Here is a 20,332-nt window from a genome sequence, read left to right on the forward strand (position 1 = left end):
ATTTTCTGAAATAGATAATAGACCTAGAATACAAAAAAGGGAGGTGTGAGGAGGTCAAGGAAATAAGCTAATGAAAGAATGGTTATGAGGAGATCTGATGCATTTTCTTTTTTGCATTTTTGTTGTTGTTTAATGGGTTTTATTTTTCTGGGGTTTTTTTTTCCCTCTTTTTTATATTGTGGTGTGTTGTGTTGTTTTGTTTTTGTTTAATGTGGTATGTTTATTTTTTCTTTGTTGAAACTTTAATAAATATTATTTTTTTTAAAAAAAAAAAAGCTGGGCCATTTACCTGATCCAACAGGTTCTTCTTCTTATACTGTTCTGTGATGTTCAAGTTGGACACAAGGCAGAGTAGGACAAGCTTCAGGCTGCATACAAGGCTCTGGGAAACACACAGCTCAGAAGTTGCTCCAGGAGTGAACCAGCTGAAACTGAGCCCTTTTATAGAAGTAGCACCAGGTGCAGCCTAATTATTAACAGATGCTGCTCTACGTACAGGGGTGCAGCCTTGTCTAGGAGCAGAGGATGTTCAGGGCTGCCTAGGCAGTCCTTGGAGTCAGAGGAGGGCTTTGCTGGAGAGGCACTGGCCACACAGGTTTATCTGGTAGCAGCACCTCTGGGAATTTCATGCCCTCCCCCTTCAATTTTGCAGTGCTCACCTCCTTCACCCAATGAACAAAAAATCTGACTCTCGTTCCCAGATACAGGGAGGGATTCAAGTGCTTGCTGGAAATTTAGTTGTACACAATGAAAAATTAATTGAAGAGCTCTGTCACCCTAGCAACAAACCCAGTTTTTTTAAAAAATAAAGAAATAGATGGTTTTTTATAGTTATGAATTTGATGAGAAAAGGGTACTGAAAAGCATTGATGAATGAGAAGGCTTGTATGCACCCCCCAGCAAGCAAATCAGGATAAATAGTAATGGTTGTATAACTGCCCCATAAACACATCAGAATGAATGCTCAATAAAGGCCAGGCATCATAAGTTTTGTACAAGTGTGTCACAATGAATGCTTGGAGAACAGGTCATCTGGAGGAACTCTCAGAGCAGAACCAAGCAGATGTCCAACAGTGAAGCAGAAGATGGACCAGCCTCTGATCCTCCATGTCAAATTAATTTCACCCACATCATGCAAATATTTCGATGAAGGCATTGAAATGTTAGCCAGCTTCTTGCACCTTGCAACCCCAGTCTTTATGGCATATTAATTCCTTTTCAGCAGCATGGGTTGCCAAGGAAAGCTGAACCAACAATATCGCCCTAAGTATTGTGTGGACATCTGTGGTTGGGTTAGGACGTGTGAATGATGCTCTAGGAATAGCATTGATATTATAAGGAATTGTCACTAAACTCCACATGCAATTGAAACTTACCTTGCAGTTCATAAGGATGTGCAGAATTAAACAGTACAGCCAACCACAGAGATTTCACGATGGTATTTCAAAATGGCTCGCCTGAGTTGTTGCCTTTTATGTTTGAGCAAAGCCTTGTAATTATTATTAATTTGGAGACGTTTGATCTGCAGCTCTATATTTGATCTAATTAAGGGAAAGCTTTTACAGCCTTTAATTTTAAATTTGTAAATTGCATGAAAACACGATTTAGCTGCCCTCATGGGTATGATGATAAATTATAGAATCAAATGACTTTATCATGAAAATGATGATAAGAATGATAATTGTAATAATCTAATTGATGAAGATGAGCAAGGCATTTATCCAGCAGCAAAGCTTCTTGAATATCTATTCCATCATTTTTTAAAAATTTCTTTTGCAAAGTTCACAATAAGATAAAGACAATTTCTGTATAAGAATAAATAGCATTGATAATTGATATTCTGCTTATGTTAATAAAGCAAATACTCTAAATGTGCAGAGAGAAGAAATGTCATGGTGCATCTGCAGCAGCACAGCTGGACGCCTTCATCTGCTCCAGCTGCAACAAAACATGTCTCTCCATGTCTTTATAGCCACGGAAGGGTGCTGCAACCATCCAACAGCTGGACCTCACTTCCAAAAGCTCTCTACTCCATTGTCTCCTGAGACAGACAGATGCCAATAATCTCCTGACATTCGTCACTTCAGAACATTGCAAAAAGTGAGCATCTTTTTCATATTCAGGTATTTGATATGTTTTGTGATATGCCAACCTTACTGTGGCACATGTTTTTTCAAACTATTTATAAGAACATAAGAACTTTCTGGATCAAGCCCATCAAGTCCAGAACCTGTTCTCACAATGCCAGGCCAGATGCCTATGGGGATGTGCAAACAGGACCACAGCACAAAAACACTCTTTCCTCCTGTGCCTTCCACACAGCTGGAATTCAGAAGTGTTATTGACTCCAACCTAGAGGGTCGTGGTGTCCGCTGGAGCAAGAGCACCATTCCCTTTCCAATCCCTAGCAAGACCCATCATTGAACTTGTTCATACATTTGCTATTATTTCTAGACCTACATCTAATGCTACATGTTTATGGTAGAATACAAGCAATATTTGTGGTGCTAAATATAATATATAACCAGTGGTGGATGGGGGCCGCCAAGACTGGTGGGGCGGGATGCAGAGAATCCACGCAGTAGGTGGGCTGGGAGCCAATAACACAGAGAGCTGGTTTGGTCCATATCCTCTTCTCTGCAGAGGTCTACAAGGACAACACTGAGACTAAGGAGGAAACTGATGGGAAGAGCCACCCCTGGAACACTTATAAGGAAGGAGAAAGGCAGAGAGGGGCTGAGTGAGTTCAGTGGGGCAGTGCCCCATTCACCTTAGTGGATCAGCCTCCAATGCAGTTACGATTTATTTATTTTTTTGTAAGGTGGGGTGTTGCTTCCTCCACATCTAACTTTTTGCATGTAACCCAAAACATTAGTCATTCCTTTTCCGTGAAAAGTGTTGTCTCTTGAAACTCTACCTTATATAATTATCTGGCTTAGTAAGCGCAGAGAAAGCCATGGGTGGTGGGGATGGAAGATTCACAATTTATTCTACCATTCCTTCTTTCCCTGGTGTTGTAGATTTCTTTGCCTTGATCCAGAATTACACTCCAGGCTAAAAAGCAGCCAGATTCTGCTCATTAGCACCATTCATCTCTTTAGGTGGCAGGCATGGGGAGAGAAAGGCTAGGTTAGGACCCCTCCTGATTCCATTATCAAGGATTGGTGCTATTGAGAAAACTCTCTCTGGGGCTGTGAATTGAAGGCTAATGTCCCCCAGAAAGGCCCAAATCAACCTAAATAAAGATATAAATTTGTGTACCAAATCACTTATTCCACCCTTCATTTCTCCAGCCATGTTGTAAGGGGGGGGGGGTCAACATGAACAATATATCCCTACTGTGCAATTTGTTATTATTACTTTTATTCAATACCTGCCCTCCACCAGCAGGTAGGTCACAGGGCAATTTACAACATCAAAAGCCATTTAAAACAACTTAAAATCACAAAAATAGAGTGGTTCCTAAAAAATATACACCTCACGTGTCAAAGGCCAGGGTAAAAAGGTGGATCTTCCACATTCACCCAAAAAGGTATAGTGAAGTTGCAAAATGTAACCCTGAGAGGAGGGGTTGCAATTTAGGAGCTGCCACAGAGAACCAGATATCCTCTAGATTAGAATATCTGGTTGGCCAATGAGATAACAGGTTGCTGGATTTAATGGGCCATTGGTCTTGTTCAGCACCGAGGAGATCTCCAAGTGAGCAACTTGCTCTGACTAGGGGTGGATGAGAATTGAAGCCTTTTAAAGCCTCTGCATTCAGTCTATGTCTCCTATGTCCCACATCCTACTGGAGAACTAAAACATCTTTAAAAGCCAACCCTCTAGCCTGAAGACAACACTTCTACTGCCCTCCATGGCCTCCTACCCAGCACACTCTTTCCCCTGTTGAACTGGCAAGGAACTGAGGGAGGCATTCAGTTCCTAAGGCCCAGAGGAAGGCACCCAGAAGCATCCTGGCTCCAGTTCCAATGCCCTGGTGTTGTGAGATCTGGTTCAGTGGAATCTTGCCTGCCAGTCTCATCTTCACTAGTTCTGTAATCATCCTCATCAGGATCAGAGCCAGGAACCCAGTTTGGCTTCTCAGCTGGTGGCATTGCACTGTCCAGTTATGGGCGTTGCTGTACTCTAGGATCATGACATCAGTGATTGTCTTTGTAAATCTGCAAATCTGCAAACATTAGTCTCTAATACCACCTTTGGGTTACAGCACTTGAGAGGATATGTGCTCAATGCAGAGACGAGCTTTTTCACCAGCTCTGTGGAACACCCTCTCTGCTGAAATATGAGAGTTTACATCAGTATTGGCATACCGCTGACTCCTGAACATGCACATGTTTAGGTAAGCATTCCCCTGTATTTGAACTTCTGATTTTCTTGTTCTGTTTGTTTTTAACAATTTTAATTGTCATGCTTTTTAGCTGGCTTTGTATTGAATACTTTACTTAAGAATGTTTTGATGTCCTAATCAGATTGTTAATTGTGTGTTTAAATTATGTCTGCATTTTATAATTGATTTTTTAATACCTTTAAGCTGCTTTGAAGCCAGCTTGGTGTATAAGCGGTATATAAATTAAATAGTAATACGAGTGAAGAGTTTATTATCCTGCCTGGCAGTGACAAAATATGCTCATCCAGATTCACAGCAAGCTGCTCTGAAGTCTCAAGACATGAATCTTGCAGGAGACTATCTGAAGAAATCTCTGCAAACAAGGAGCCTAGGGATGAAGGTTGAAATGAAACTAATTAAGAAAAAGCAGAGAGTGATTTCAGTTAAAGGATTCCTTCAGGGCTAGGCGTAGAACTGGCTAGCAGTGGACACAGACAATTGGTCTACAGCAGCTTTTTGTGTAAGAAAGCATCACTCAAGAGCATTGGCTTGTTCTGTTCTTTTGTCTGCATTCACCATAATTTATATGGCTGTCAAAGCAAGGAAAAACAGGAAAATAGGAAGCTGCTTTCTATCAAGACAGACCACTGGTCACTCTCAGCTCAGTATTGCCTGCACCAACAGGACGTGGTTTTCCCATATTTGAGGCTGGGGATTGAGCATGGGACCTTCTGCCTGCAATGAAGGTCCTCTTCTGCTGAGCTATGGCCTTTCCCCAGAGGAAGAGGCTCTACACTGGGGGATCTTTACCTCTTCATATCATATAATCACAGAATTGTAGAGTTGGGATCCCAAGGGTCTTCAAGTCCAATCCCTTGCAATGCAGGAATCTCAGCTAAAACATCCATGACATATGGCCATCCAACCTTTCTTTAAAACCTCCATGGAAGGAGACCGCCACACCATTGTCAAACAGCACTTACTGTCAGAATGTTCATCCTGATGTCACTTGAAGTCATCAGTTTGAGTCCTACCCTCCAGAGCAGGAGAAAACAAGCTTGTTTCCTCTTCCATGTGACAGCCATTGAGATATTTGAAGGTGGCTATCATATCTCCCCTGGGCAAAGGGCTGGGTAACAGGGTGCAACCAGAGCTCCACATAGCATCCTCTTGTGAGGTCTCCAACTCATTGTGAGAGGTATCAGTATCTTCAGTATGTGGATGACACACAGGTCTACACCCTCCATGCCATCTGAACCACAAGTAGCCAGTGCTGAACTTGTGTCTGGAGGCTGTAATGGGTTGGATGAGGGCCAATAAACTGAATCCAAACAGTATGGAGGCACTATTGATGGGTTGTAGTGTGCTCTGCATAGGGTTGTCCTTGATGGCTCTGCAACAGCAGCAATTGTAGTGTAGGATGCAGCAGCCAGGGAGCTGCTTGAGGCACCTGTCATTTAAGACCTACACTGAGATTTTGTATTGGCTGCTCTATAATACAGGGCTCAATTAAAACATATTAATGTTAGGTATAAAGTCCTGGATTACTTTGGACCCACCCAAGTACTTGATGGAACTCCCCCCCCCCCCAATACCAGGTCCTGTGATGAGCTTGGTGGTGGCTTTTCATTGTTCCACCAGTGACGGTAGCTCACTGTGTAATGATGCAGGATAGGACCTTCTTTGTAGGCCACTTGATTCAATTTTGTCTTCATCCAATGAGCCAATCATTTCTCCTTCTCTTTCAGCTTCCTAGTCACTGACAAATAGGCTTCATAGATGTTCCCCTACAGTTGTATCTGCAATGATCAGGCAGATGTGATGTGGGTGGTGTTTAGGGGACAACCTGAGCTCCACTTCAACAAATGTCACACGGTTGGTCGAGGAAGTGTTTCCGTGCTTCCGTGTTCCTGTGATAGAGAGAGAGAGAGAGAGAGAGAGAGAGAGAGAGAGAGAGAGAGAGATTTGTCTACATAATCGTAGATCATCTGTGATTCTTGGCATGCAGGTTGGAGTCTCTTCCATGATAATGACTAGAGGAAAATCTGTTGGAAGATTTAATAAGTGCACTCACTTCTATAACAGCTTTTATATACGCTCAAGCTGCTCTGTCCCGACATAGAAATGCAGGGCTCGTTCGGCAGTCTTTGTGCCTCTCTTTTAATGACTTCATTAATCAAATCAGGTAGGGGGAAGGAGGGGCTGGGTGGGTGTTTTCTTTCAAGTCCTTTTCAATAGCTGTGGGATAAGAAGAGAATATCGGTTTAGCTGATCCTTGTAGGAGGTTATTGTGCTGTAGACACAAAGTCGATCAATCAAGCATGAATATTTTCTCTCTCCTCTTTCCCCTCTTATAGTTTTCATAAAATCTTTTTTGTTTAAAGGACTGTATAACACAGTTAACTCCCCCCCCCCCTTCGTTAACTGTTTGAACATCCTAAGCTGGTGTATTGATCCATCTTGACCAATGTCCTCTACACTTGTGGATAGTGCTTCTCTGGGGTGTCTTCCATCACCCGCTGCCTCTTTTAAGAGAAGGTGCTAGGGATCGAACCTCAAATGTAGTGCTTGGAAAGCAAATGTCTTGGCAATGAACTATGGGTCCTCTCCATCTTTTTAAAAAATGTAGGGTTTTAGGGGTTTTTGCAGCTGAGGTATGTTGCCAGAGTGTGCAGTTCTGCACAGATTAGTCAAACATTGGCAACTGAGATCTATCCAGGTGAAGAGAGCCTACACAAGGGTCTGTGCATGAAGCAGAATAATGAAAGGAAAGGCTTAGGGAGCACAAGAGCTAAAGGTGTTCACCCTCAAATAATCAGTAGTAAAGCTTGCTTCTGATCCAGAAACACACCCGACCCCTGCTAATTGCCACCCCCTGGAATTTAGAAAAATTCCTTGTAATTCTAGATTATTTCTGGACCACCACCACTCTTTACTATTGAGCATAATCTAGAATCCAGCCATTTTGTGAAGAAAATGATGCCCTCCAAGGTGTCCATGCTTTACAGAGGACTGTGCTTCATTTGAAGGGCAAAGTCCTCTGTTTGGAGGGCTGTCCAATCAAAACCAAGATTAAATATAAAGAACCACAGGAAAGGAGAGGTTGGGGGGCCTTGGAAGTTGCTCATTAGCACTCAACTCCTTGACAGCAGACTGAGCAGCCACACAGTTCACTGTTCTCTACAACAATTATTTTCTATCTATTTATCTATCTATATCTATCTATCTATCTATCATCTATCTATCTATCTATCTATCTATCTATCTATCTATCTATCTATCTATCATCTATCATCATCTATCTATCTATCTATCTATCTATCTATCTATCTATCTATCTATCTATCATCTATCTATCTATCATCTATCTATCTATATCTATCTATCTATCTATCTATCATCTATATCTATCATCTATCATCTAAATCAACATGCGCAATGATTTGGAAATCTGTACCCTCTTCCTTTGGTGTTGGCATTCCCTCTCACTGATTTGGCAAAGTGTAAATGACCACCCTAATGCCTTCCCATCTTTCATGGGGTGGCCCGGCCAACATAAAAGCCAAGCATTGATAAGGACTGATGGCATCATCAGCCTATATTAGCATGCCAAGCTTCATAGCAGGGCATCAGTACAAGGAAGGGATTTTCAGGCTTGCTTCTATCCATAAAGTCACCTTCTACAGTGGTACCTCGGTTTTCAAACGTAATCCATTCCGGAAGACCGTTCAAGCTCTGAAACATTCGAAAACTGAAACTCAGTAGCCAACAGCTAGGCTTTAGGGTTTTGCACTCAGTGGAAGTCGGGTTTACTGTTCGACCTCTGAGGTGCGTTCTGCGTTTACAGTGTTTGAGTTCTGAAATGTTCAGAAAGGAGGCATTTGAAAACCAAGGTACCACTGTATCTGTATATTTTCATGGGGGGGGGGAATGTTATGCATCTCTGAGTTACTGTCTCCTCTCCACTTGGATATGCATTTCAGGTTCCAAGCCACTCTATAAAATGAATATCTGCCTTCCCTCATTCTCTATAATGGGTAATTAAAAAAACAAAACAAAAATCTGCAACTCCCCCCCCCCCAATCATTTTGGCCAAAGTGCATGAAATTTATCGGCACAGAAGCCCTTCCAGAGTGGATTAAGCGTGCCATTTTTAATTTTTTTGTAAGGGAAGGCTTTTGGTGGGGGAAGTAAAGGGATTTCATGTTCCTCCATAATCCTTTATGGAAAGGGAATGTGAGTTTCGTCTCTTTCTTACCTTAAAATAATTAAGAGGTGGCCAAGTGGTGTGAATTCTCATTTGTACATTTATAAAATAAAATGTTGCAGCTTCACAGTGGGAATGTTTGTGTGTTCCATATTCTTGCAGGCATTCCAGTATGTCTTTACAGGTCTCTGCCAGGCCTTATAACATCCTGAAATGCTCCCTGTGGAGTTCTAAAGAATCATAGTTGGAAGGTACCCCAAGGGTTATCTAGTCCAACCTCCTGCAACACAGGAATCACAATTAAAGAATCCCTGACAGATAGCCACCTGACCTCTGTTTTAAAAGCTCCCATGATGCAGAGTCTACCACTTTCCAAGCTAGACCTTTCCAATGTCAAACAGCTCTTACTGCTAGGAAATTCTTCCTAATGTTAAGAAATTTAAAGACTACTTACAGAAATACTGTAAAATTAATGAATGTTAGATTGATGTTGGACAGAAACTAAGTGGTTTCCAGCTGTAATGTTTAAGAGATATGGGAAAAAAAAGACTTAGAAATAAGTAAAAACTAATGGTGAGGATTTGCTGAACTAACAATATGAATTTGAATACAAGAAAGGGAGGTATGAGGAGGTCTGGAAAATAAGTTAAAAGAAAATAAGTAATGAAAATTTTATTTGTTTTTAATTATTTTTGTATTTTTGTATTTTTGTTGTTTTTTCTTTTTTATTTTACATTGTATTACTTTGTGAAAACTTTAATAAATATTCTATAAAAAAAAGGAAATTCTTCCTAATGTTTAGTCAGAATCTCCTTTCTTGTAATTTGAATTCACTGGTTCAGATCCTACCCTCTGAAGCAGCAGAAAACAAGCTTGCTCCATCATCCATGTGACAGCCCTGGGTTGGGCTGTTTTTTGTTGTTAAAGCAGAGCAACATCAGATTAATTCATTTGGGGTTTTTTTAAAACTTATCTTAAGCTCTTAACTTTTTTTTCAAAGAAACTCCTCCGCTGCTGTGCTATAATGAAAACAATCCAGAGCTCTTCAGTTTTCTACAGCGACAACTTTGACTCTTGCAAGTATACATACAGGGAGATGGAGAAGGAGAAAGAGAGAGGTGCCAGGACCATGTTTTCTAGTCTAGCCTCCTCCCTGATGTATGAGTGTCACAGCCGAACGATGCTAACAGCACTGAGTAGGTGTCGACAAACAGAAAAGTGTTCAGACGTCTTTTGCGTGGGATTCACTGACAATTAGCCAAGGTTAACAGCAGAACGTTTATTTGTCTGAGGAACAATTCAATCACATGCACACAAAACTGAAATCTGAGGCAAATATCATGAGTGCTTGTCATCTCCTGACCTCATTCCCATCCTGCTAATTTCTTCTGCCTTCCACCTTCTTCCAACTAGATTTCTAGGCATAACTTTGTGGCGTGTGGGGTGTGTATGTGTGTTCAAATTTCCATAGAGGAATGTTCAGGCATACAGTCCTTGCAGAAGTGGCACTGTAGAGGAACAGTTTTGCTGTGGGTTGTAGCCAACGAGAATGTTAGAGAATAAGAGAGAGCTCTGGTCAAATAAGGAAGCAGCAAAGAGATCTGTCACACCAGATAATAAAGTATGTTGGCACCAATAGGCTAGAACAGGGATAACGTATTCCCTCTAGTGTGGTTCCCTCTAGATGTCTTGTCTCATCTGCCCCACACGCATGGCCAGGGGTGATGGGAGTTGTAGTCTGACAACACCTTGAGAGCACCTCATTGGGTATCTTGAGCTACAACATGCTACTCTCCACAAATTTTCCATTTCCAATCACAAGAATATAAGAAGAGATATTGCTTCTGCTACTACACCTCTCAGAACAAGCAACAAGAAAACAATCCATGTTAGCATTCAAAGTGCAGACTTAACCTAGGGATCAAGGGATGCTCTTAATTGGTACATCTTAATTGGTGCAGCTGGTATAGCTTTCTGATCTGAAGTAAACCGAGTGTACAGGAATATGCTTCTGACATTCACAATGATCAGAGGCCGGAATCCTTGCATTTTTTAAAGCTGTTTGTCACCTCTGAAGACACGAAGGTTCCTCTAACATTCCTCTTCCCACTCTTTATGTAATTCCTTCCTCATAGGGCATCATTCAATAAAAAAGGTAGTGGAGGTGGGCATTCTGCTTTGGTTCAAGTCTTATGCTATTATTTCTTGTTAGCAGTAAATTTTCTGGCAAACTCACAGGTTCTAAACATTAAATGATGATGGTGATGGTGATGCATCATCTATAAAGTAACAACCGTCTATGAGGCTCCATCTAGTATTTGCTGTACTGTGGTACCTCGGGTTACATACGCTTCAGGTTACATACGCTTCAGGTTACAGACTCCGTTAACCCAGAAATAGTGCTTCAGGTTAAGAACTTTGCTTCAGGAGGAGAACAGAAATCGTGCGGTGGCAGCGCAGCGGCACCAGGAGGCCCCATTAGCTAAAGGTTAAGAATAGTTTCAGGTTAAGAACGGACCTCCAGAACGAATTAAGTACTTAACCTGAAGTACCACTGTACTGTGATAAGCTATTAAGCCTGACATCCTATACATGTAAAAGCTCCTTCAGTGGAGGTTTTTAAGAAGAAGTTGCATGGCCATGGATGCCTTGGTTGAGATTCCTGAATTACAGGGGGTTGAACTCAGAGTCCCTCAGGGCTATTCAACCTCGGCTTAAAAACCTCCAAGAAAGGAGAGTCCACATCTTTCTGAGGGAGACTGTTCCACTGTCAAACAGCTCTTACTGTCAGAATGTTCATCCTGATGTTTAGTCAGAATCTCCTCTCTTGTCACTTGAAGCCATCGGTTTGAGTCCTACCCACAAGAGCAGGAGAAAACAAGCTTGCTCCATCTTCCATCTGGCAGCCCTTGAGATATTTGAAGATGGTTATCATATCTCCCCTGGGTATAGGGCTGGGTAACAGGATGCAACCAGAACTCCACCAAGTATCCTCTTGCGAGGTCTCCAGCTCATTGTGAGAGGTATCCTTATCTTCAATATGTGGATGACACACAGGACTACACCCTCCATACCATCCGAATCACAAGTAGCCATTTCAGCGCTGAACTTGTGTCTGGAGGCTGTAATGGGTTGGATGTGGGCCAATAAACTGAATCCAAAGAGGTTGGAGGCATTATTGATGGGTAGTAATGTGCTCTGCATAGGGTTGTTCTTGATGGCCCTGCTGCAGCAAGAGGCTGCTTGAGGCACCTGCCATTTAAGACCTATATAGAGATTTTGTGTTGGCTGCCTCTATATTACAGGGCTCAATTAAAACATATTAATGTTAGGTATAAAGCCCTGAATGACTTTGGACCCACCCAAGTGCTTGTTGGAACTCCTCTCCCCACCCCATATCAGGCTCTATGATGAGCTTGGAGATGGCTTTCATTGTTCCACCAGTGATGGCAGCTCACCGTGTAATGATGCAGGATAGGATCTTCTTTGTAGGCCACTTGCTTCAGTTTTGTCTTCATCTAGTGAACCAATCACTTCTCCTTATCTTTCAGCTTCCTAGTCTTCAACAAATAGGCTTCATAGATGTTCCCCTACAGTTGTATCTGCAATGATCAGCAGATGTGATGTGCATGATATTTAGGGGACAAGAACAATCTAGAGGACCACACACAGATGTGGCTGACCAGGGGGCATGGGGCTGCTATACTGTGATCCCAGCAGGTGAGTCGCTCAGCACAATGCAAATACAAGAACGCTGGAATTTCTCTGCTGATTTTTTTGCATCAAGCCAACCTCTCTATCACCTCTTGAAGTAGAAAATCTGCAAAACCCTTTATTTCTGAGTCCAGCTTCAGGTATCTTGACGATCATCTTCCAAAGCAAAGACTCTATTCTGAACTTAAAAATGGAAAGCGTAATGCTAGTGGACAACAAAAGAGGCTTAAAGATTCCCTCAAGGCAAATCTTAAAAATTGTAGTATAAACACAAACAACTGGGAAACACTGGCTTGAGAGCACTCCAACTGGAGAACAGCCTTTACCAAAGGTGTCATGGGCTTTGAAGACCCTCAAACTCAGGATGAAAGGGAGAAACATGTTAAGAGGAAGGCACGCTTGGCAAACCCTCACCGTGATCAACTCCCACCTGGAAACCTATGTCTCTACTGTGAAAGAACGTGTGGATCCAGAACTGGCCTCCACAGTCACTTATGGACTCACTGTTAAGACCGTGTTCATGGAAGACAATCTTACTTGGCTACGAGGAATCACCAAAGAAGAAGAAGTAGGAGCCTTAATGCTGACTGGCAGAGTGAAAAACAATTCCAGATAAGTTGCAAGGAGGGCCCTGCACTTAATGCAAAGAACTTGGGTTCAATAAGTATTTTCAATGACTGGAGTGGCAGAAGGTTGAGAACAAACAGCTAATAACAGATTTTACTGTTGTTATTCTGTCTCTCACAGCTACAATAAACCTACCATTAAAATTATGGACTGGTCATTTCTTCATCAGAGGGCAAACGGGCAAATTTAGCAGGGGATCAAATACTTTCCTCCCTCACTGTATATATATGTGTGTGTGTGTGTGTGTATACATATATATGTATGTATAACTAAAATATATAATATGTAGTTAATATATTGCCTGTATAGGGATTGTGCTATCTCACAGACTCTTTTGGACTCTATCCAGTAATACATTGCTGAATAAAGTCTAACTAATTGGAAATCTGGTTTGAACCTCCATATTGAACCCACAAAGGGAATTTTCTCCCCCACTCACCCTTTTTCTTCCGGGCAAACATCAGTGCCCCACCTGTCAGCAAGCCAGTGTAGCAACTTTGCCCCACTCATCAAGTTGCTTTGGGCCATGGGTTCCCCATCTCTGCAGCACATGATGGGCAAAACGGCAATGAGAGGGACACAAATGCATGCTTCTCCGGCACAAACCTGCAGCCCCGACCCGGAAAGTCTACGAACCAGGCCAGAGGAAGAGAACAAAAGCGTTAATTAATCATTTCTGTTGCCTGACTTTGCTGTAATGTGTGGACGTCTTAATGACAAGATGGCTGTACAAAGAACATAATCCCTTCCCACTGAAGCTCTCGAAAGAATGCTGCATACTCAGAGAAGAACAAAAGCCACGGAGGTTGAGGCACCGAGGCGTGAGGTTATCGTTGCCATGCTTGTAACTTTGTGCTGTCAGGAGCTCCTTTGTGTTCCTCTATCGTGTGTCTTTGGGGAGCAAGGATATATTAAGTTGTGCAGCAGACTTGTGGCACGTGCTGCTACAAGTGTAATAATAATCTTAATTGCTAGATGATCTGGCAGATGGTTCTTCACACAAGCTTCCAGAATCTCTTTTTTCATCTTAACGGGCAATGGTTACTTTTATGCATACCTTTATTTATTAACATGTGAAAAGAGAGAGAAAACAAAGGAGGGGGTAAGTGCAATGTTTATTGTTTACTTGTCTTTCTGGATCATGTAAAACAGAAGTGGGGAACATTTGGCCCATTTCAAGGTCTCCCATGGAACCCTGCCTCCTCCCTCTTTCCCCTTCTCCCTACACTGCAATGACTAATCCTTCCATTTTTTGAAGAACCCATCTTATTTCTATGATTGCAAGTTGTTTTAAACTGTTTCCAACATTGTGCTTTACTTGTCCCCCCCCCCAAGTCTAATTGCCTAAAGGAGGATTATGGGGAGTTGGGCACAGCAGGGAAGGAAAAGGTTAATACTCCCTGCATGCTACTCTGTAAAGAAGTAGAGGCAGGGGATTAGAGCAAAGGGTGCATGAAGGTGTTGGGCGCAGAGCTCTGTCCTTGCTTGTTTGCCCTGCTTTTCATCTGACATCATAGTTGTGCTGGTCCCGTGGGTTACCCGAGAGGCGAGGTCCAAGTCCGGTCCGTGGTCAGAGGTGCAATGTGGAGGCAGTCCGTAGCAGCTGAAGCTGGGTGCAGGGGAGGGAGTCGGGTGAAGTCAGGAACAGGCAAGCAAGCAGGGAGCCAGGGTGGGTCAGGAGCTCTGGCAGAAAAGCAGGATAGGGTTCAGGCAGGAACTAGCAACCAACAATGTTGCTCCCGCAACTTGAGACAAGGGCTGGCCGGCTTTAATCTGCCCCGAGGCACAGGGCGGCCCCGATCCTCTGGTGACTCACCTTTCCTGGCCTGGAGGTGAGCACTCCTCCTGAGGGAACTTAGTTCCCTCCGCCTCTCTGCCCTGAGCCTCTGCAGCTCAGGAGAGGCTGGAGGGTTACTGGACCCGGAAGCAACCTCAGCTTTCTCTGACCCAGCTCATGCCCCAGCCCTGGCTCAGCTGGTTCTGGAGGCGGGGATCCTGTGCAGACTGGGATCCCTCAGGTTCAGCATCCGAGTCCGAATCCCAGGCCATCACAATAGTGGTCGCAAGTGATTGCCAGGCCTGCCTACCTATCAGACTTGGTTCACAGCAGAGTGAGATAGTTATCTGGGGTACAGGCTGTACACCCCTTGCCATACAGTTTGGGATTTTGCCCAAGCAAAAATTGTCTTCCTGGCTCTGGTCTTTGGCTCCCAGCTCCATTTTGACAATTGCCAATGGGTCAACCCATGACAATGTGATAGCTAAGAAAATGGACAGCTCTTGTCCCATTTAACTTGGGTCTCTCTCTCTCCCTCTCTCTCTCTCTCTCTCTCTCTCTCTCTTGCCCCCTCTCATCTGTCTATCTGGGATTCTTATTCGCTCCTTCCAGCTAGCCCTGCATAAGTGAATGGTTGCAGTCTGTTAAAGATGATCACTATATCCTACTGCATGTCTGAACATCATGGCTCAGGGTATGGTCATATTTATTCAGTATATAATGATAATATAACTGCCAACATGTAACTAACAGGTCTCAATGGAAGCCACCCTATAGGTCCCCTCTGCTATTATCATTGGCCTTATTGGTTGTTTCACCACCCTCCGAACCTTGGCAGGATGGGGGTAGGTAACCCAGGAGAAGGAATTCTCTGTGGCAGACCCTAAGCTGTGAAACTCCCTCCCCATATCTAGCAACTTCATTATACAGCTGTCAGGGAATCCTGAAGACACGCCTTTTGACACCTGATATGTTTCTTTTTTTAGAACCCATCTTATTTCTATGATTGCAAGTTGTTTTAGACTGTTTCCAACATTGTGCTTTACTTGTGGTAACCTGCACTGGGCCCTTAGGGTGAAGGGCAGATATAATAATAATAATAATAATAATAATAATAATAATAATAATAGGTTCCAGCTGCTCTGCTTTGCCAGGACATTGTGTTTTCTCTCCCAGCCATACTGACATATCACATCCCTCATAGAGTCTGGACTTTAGTCCAAGAATTCTGCGGCTGTATGCCATTGCCCTAGATTCTGGACCATCTTTGGCGGTTCTTCTGTCCTTTTGTGTCTAGCCTTTTTCCCTTTCTGAGACACGTTCTTAATTACTCTTCATGCAACAGAGCACCATAACTGTTTCTCCACTGGCCTCCTTTCATCTGTTTCTCTTTCTTTCACAGGGATATCACTCCTTTAAATCTGTTAACACTGCAATCGATAAGCCAAGCATACAAGGACGTTTAGCATTTGCAGCGTCTGGACTGATGATTTTCTGTTTTTGATCTGAGCATAATTCCCCAGCCAAGCATTCAATTAAAATAAACAAGGGAGCACCTTGGAATGATCAAATGCCTAGCTGGGCGAGGGATTCGTTTAGAGTGAAAATGTAAAAATATTGAAAGTTCTGCATGCACCGGAAGAGCAGACGACACAATCCAAACTACTCAGAAATCATGCCAAGCAACTTTAAAGGTATGCAAATAAAAGGAAACCAGATGCTTCCAAGACATCAGTGGCAACCTGTAACTAACAGGTCTCCATGGAGACATGGCCCAATTAATTGACTGACAGTCTCCAGGCCTACACTGAAGATTTAATAGACCAGTTTAATAGTTGTCCCAAGTTCCCCAGGAAATCCTGGAAAGCTTACATATTTTATATAAGAAAAGGAAGAACCCCATAGGCAGCATTCTAGGCAGCCTTGCCATGTAAGGCATATTAAAGATGTGAAAAGGCCTAGGCCTGTAAGGCGTATCAGAGGACACAGAAAACAGAAAAGCTCTAATGCTTTTGGTAATCAGCTGTTTATTAAGCTGGATGAGATTTGGGAAAGGCTCATTTGCTGGGAGCTGTATCAACTGTTCAATTTCTCAACTCCCAACAAAAGATGGATTTGATAGGTCCAAGCATTAACAGATTCTTCTTGAAGCATCCCTCCAGTTAACTCCTGTCTAGGGTTGATGCTCCCACCCAGACTTGCAAGGCTGGTGCAGCTTTTTCAGCTTCTAGGAATGATTTAGGTGCTATAGCGATCAGGAAAACACAGAGCTTCATTTTGCACAGAAAAGCTCGGCACCCAAGACAGAGAGCGAAGCAGAGAGCACACAGCAAGCAGATCAGAATTGTAAAATATGTGATCTGTAATACAGATGTCTTAAAAAGCAGAGACATCACCTTGCTAACAAAGGTCCGTATAGTTAAAGCTATGGTTTTCCCAGTAGTGATGTATGGAAGTGAGGGCTGGACCATAAAGAAGGCTGATCGCCGAAGAATTGATGCTTTCGAATTATGGCACTGGAGGAGACTCTTGAGAGTCCCATGGAGTGCAAGAAGATCAAACCTCTCCATTCTTAAGGAAATCAGCCCTGAGTGCTCACTGGAAGGACAGATCCTGAAGCTGAGGCTCCAATACTTTGGCTACCTCATGAGAAGAGAAGACTCCCTGGAAAAGACCCTGATGTTGGGAAAGATGGAGGGCACAAGGAGAAGGGGACGACAGAGGACGAGATGGTTGGATACTGTTCTTGAAGCTACCAGCATGAGTTTGACCAAACTGTGGGAGGCAGTGGAAGACAGGAGTGCCAGGCGTGCTCTGGTCCATGGGGTCATGAAGAGTCGGACACGACTAAACGACTAATCAACAACAATACAGATGTGAGACAAATCTTGGGGCTCTCACACACCCCTAATTAAAAGAGAAGTAGACACAACTGAGCTTTAATTAGGGGTGCACACAGATCTCAAGATTTGCCTTAAACTGGGAAAGTTTGCACTGATCAACTTATCTCTTTGACCTTCCTCGGAATATTTAGGAAGATTTTTATTAAGACCAAATCAGGTTAGTTTTCAAAGTACTGCCACAAAGACAAGGGAGAAATGGGCAATCTGCTTGATTCTGGCCTCTTTTTCTTATGAAGAAATTATGCATTTTTATTGGATTTTCAGCCTAGTAGTAATTGCTGCCTCCTATATTAAACATTAATTATGAATCACAAATGAAACAATGGGGATTTCAAAATGATTCTAGACTTTCAAGGTCACTCACATGGGAGGCATGACAATATTGAGAACCTCGGAAGAGCCCTCCTGGATCAGGCCAAAGACCCATGCTGCTTAGACTCCTGTTTCCAACAACAGACGAAAAGGTAGGAAGGCAGGACTACTGTCTATATATGCATCACTATCAGGGCTAGGCAGCATCACCTGGAAACTGGACAGTGATCACACTATTGCAGGAGTCCATTGTCAACCCCTGGGGCATCCTGGCCCTGCTCCTCTTCCATCTTGCTGTGACAACTTATTCACTTGAGAAAAGCATCTATTGCTTTCATTACTGTCTCCACTGGCAGAGGAAGAGGAGTGCGGGGGAAGCAGCCCGATTCCCAGGGTGAGTCCCAAAATGAAGAGGAAGTGGAGACACTCAGAGAGGGCCTCCGTAGTGTGTGTCTTGCCCCAGTATGCTTTAAAAGATGAAGCCATCACTGTATGAAGGTAACAACTCTCTTTGTTTGTTCCCCAGAAACTAGAGGTTCACTGCCTTGAAATATTGAGGTTCTACTTAGCTAGCTTAGCTTTGGAGTGGACCACAGGAAGCTGCCTTGTGCCGAATCAAACCATTGAACCATGCAGCTCAGTATTTTCTCCAGCTGTTTTTGAACTGCAATTCACATCATCCCTGACCACTGGTTCTGCTAGCTAGGGATGATGGGAGTTGTAGTCCAAAAACAGCTGGAGACCCAAGATTGGGAAACCCTGGTCTACACTGATTGGTGGCAGCAATCCAGAGTTTCAGACAGGAGTTTCCCTCCAAACCTACCTGGATTAAATCTAGGACCTTCTGAATGCAAAGCAGATGCTCTACCATGGAGTGACAGCTCGTCCCCTAATCGTAGACCACTCTTTCACAAAATTGTTCCAATCCCTTTTCAAAGCCATCTGCATTGGTGGTCATCGCCATGTCTTGCAGCAGCAAATTTCATAATTGCACACTTCGTAAAGGAGCACTGAAATTGTGGTGGTGTATCCAACAATTCATTGTTATTCTAAAGCAGCAATGCAGCAGCAAGCAAAGGCTATAGCAGCCAAGTCTGCTGCTTGTGGCTGGAAAGCCAAACAGGATGTGTGTGACTGTTGCCATGGAAACAAAGGGGCAGTCCATTCTCCTTATTGAGCACAGGATGTGAGCTCAGTGAGTGTCATATGACCTGTACAGGATGTACATGGGTGGAGTTTGAAGTCTCTCTCTGTTTGTTGATGAGAGCAGACATGTTTTCTCTATATGACTGCTGAAGACAGGAATAAAACATGTAGATACATTTCTGTCTGTGTCTGATTCCCCTCCCTGGGGATATGCTGGAGAGCAGGGAGGAGGAGAAGCAGTTTGGTGTGTTTTTCTCACAGCCTGAGAAAAATCGCCGGAACGGACCTCGTGTATTTCGCCTGCCGGGAGTCGCCGGAGGGAGGTCAAAAGAATTCAGCCGGTGCCTGGAGAGATAGGCACATACCTCTGACCGGCCCTGAATTCTGACATTGGTAGCAGTTGACGGTTGCTACGATCCGTGGGAGTCTGCATCAAGGAGACTGTATTCATCCCTCTCCATGGAAGCCTGAGATGGATGCTGATTCTCTGCAGCCAGAAGCTGACCAGAAGAAGCTGAAAGCCAAGCTACGGAGCCCAGGTATGAGATTTTCGGGCTTAAGAGTGTGAATGCAGATGGCTTAATTCTCTGCTTCATGGGAGCAACGTTTGGGAAAAACAGCTCCGAGAGAGAAGAGTCTGCATTCCAAACATTCCTGTGGTTTTTCCTGTCCAAGGAAAGGAATGTGGTTGCTTAGCAACGCAGATAAGGGCTGGAAGTCAGGCTATGCCCAGAGTGGCACAAACAAGTCGTGTTTTGACTAGGCCTTTACAAAGGAACTGTGAAAGGGACTTTCCAAGCAGCCAGTGTTAGAGCTGCCAGGTGCACAGAGTGTAAACAAGCCAGCTATTGGATTTTAGAGGCTTGTGTTTGAGAGTCAATGCAAGGACTCAAAATGGATGTCAAGAAGGGAGTCCTGCCTTCTCCACCCCTCTTGACCAGTGACAATTATGCATCTTGGTCTATTAAGATGAAGGCCTTGCTGCAGAATCAGAGACTGTTTGGGGTGATTGAGAACCCCATCCCTGCAGCACCAACGCCTGCTTGGGAGTCACAGGACGTGAAGGCCAGAACCGCTATAATTCTGTGCGTGTCAGACTCTCAGCTTATTCATATACAGAGTTTACAGCACGCAAAAGATGTTTGGGACACGCTGAGAAGGACACATCAGAGAGATGCAGGTTCTTCAGCGTTGCTGTATTTTGAAAAGCTGACTAACCTGAGGCTTGCGCCTGATGGAGATGTTCAAGCGCACCTGACGGAAATGAAATTTCTGCGTCAGCAGATGGTGGAACGCAATTTCCGTCTGGATGAGGA

At 43.5% G+C, this 20,332-nt stretch overlaps 1 long non-coding RNA gene across 1 annotated transcript in view; it reads right to left on the minus strand.

Annotated features, from left to right (window-relative positions):
• Nucleotides 1-5,328: 5,328 nt before the first annotated feature.
• LOC307224432 overlaps nucleotides 5,329-20,332 on the minus strand; it is a 47,601-nt gene continuing 32,597 nt past the window's right edge. Inside the window, exons 2-3 of the long non-coding RNA XR_013842512.1 lie at nucleotides 6,405-6,568; nucleotides 5,329-6,240 (exon numbers count right to left, since the gene is read on the minus strand). This is a non-coding gene — a long non-coding RNA (uncharacterized lncRNA). The remainder of the gene's footprint in view (nucleotides 6,241-6,404; nucleotides 6,569-20,332) is intronic.

This window comes from Podarcis cretensis (assembly GCF_951804945.1).
Source record: "Podarcis cretensis genome assembly, chromosome: 9".
Taxonomy (NCBI): domain Eukaryota; kingdom Metazoa; phylum Chordata; class Lepidosauria; order Squamata; family Lacertidae; genus Podarcis; species Podarcis cretensis.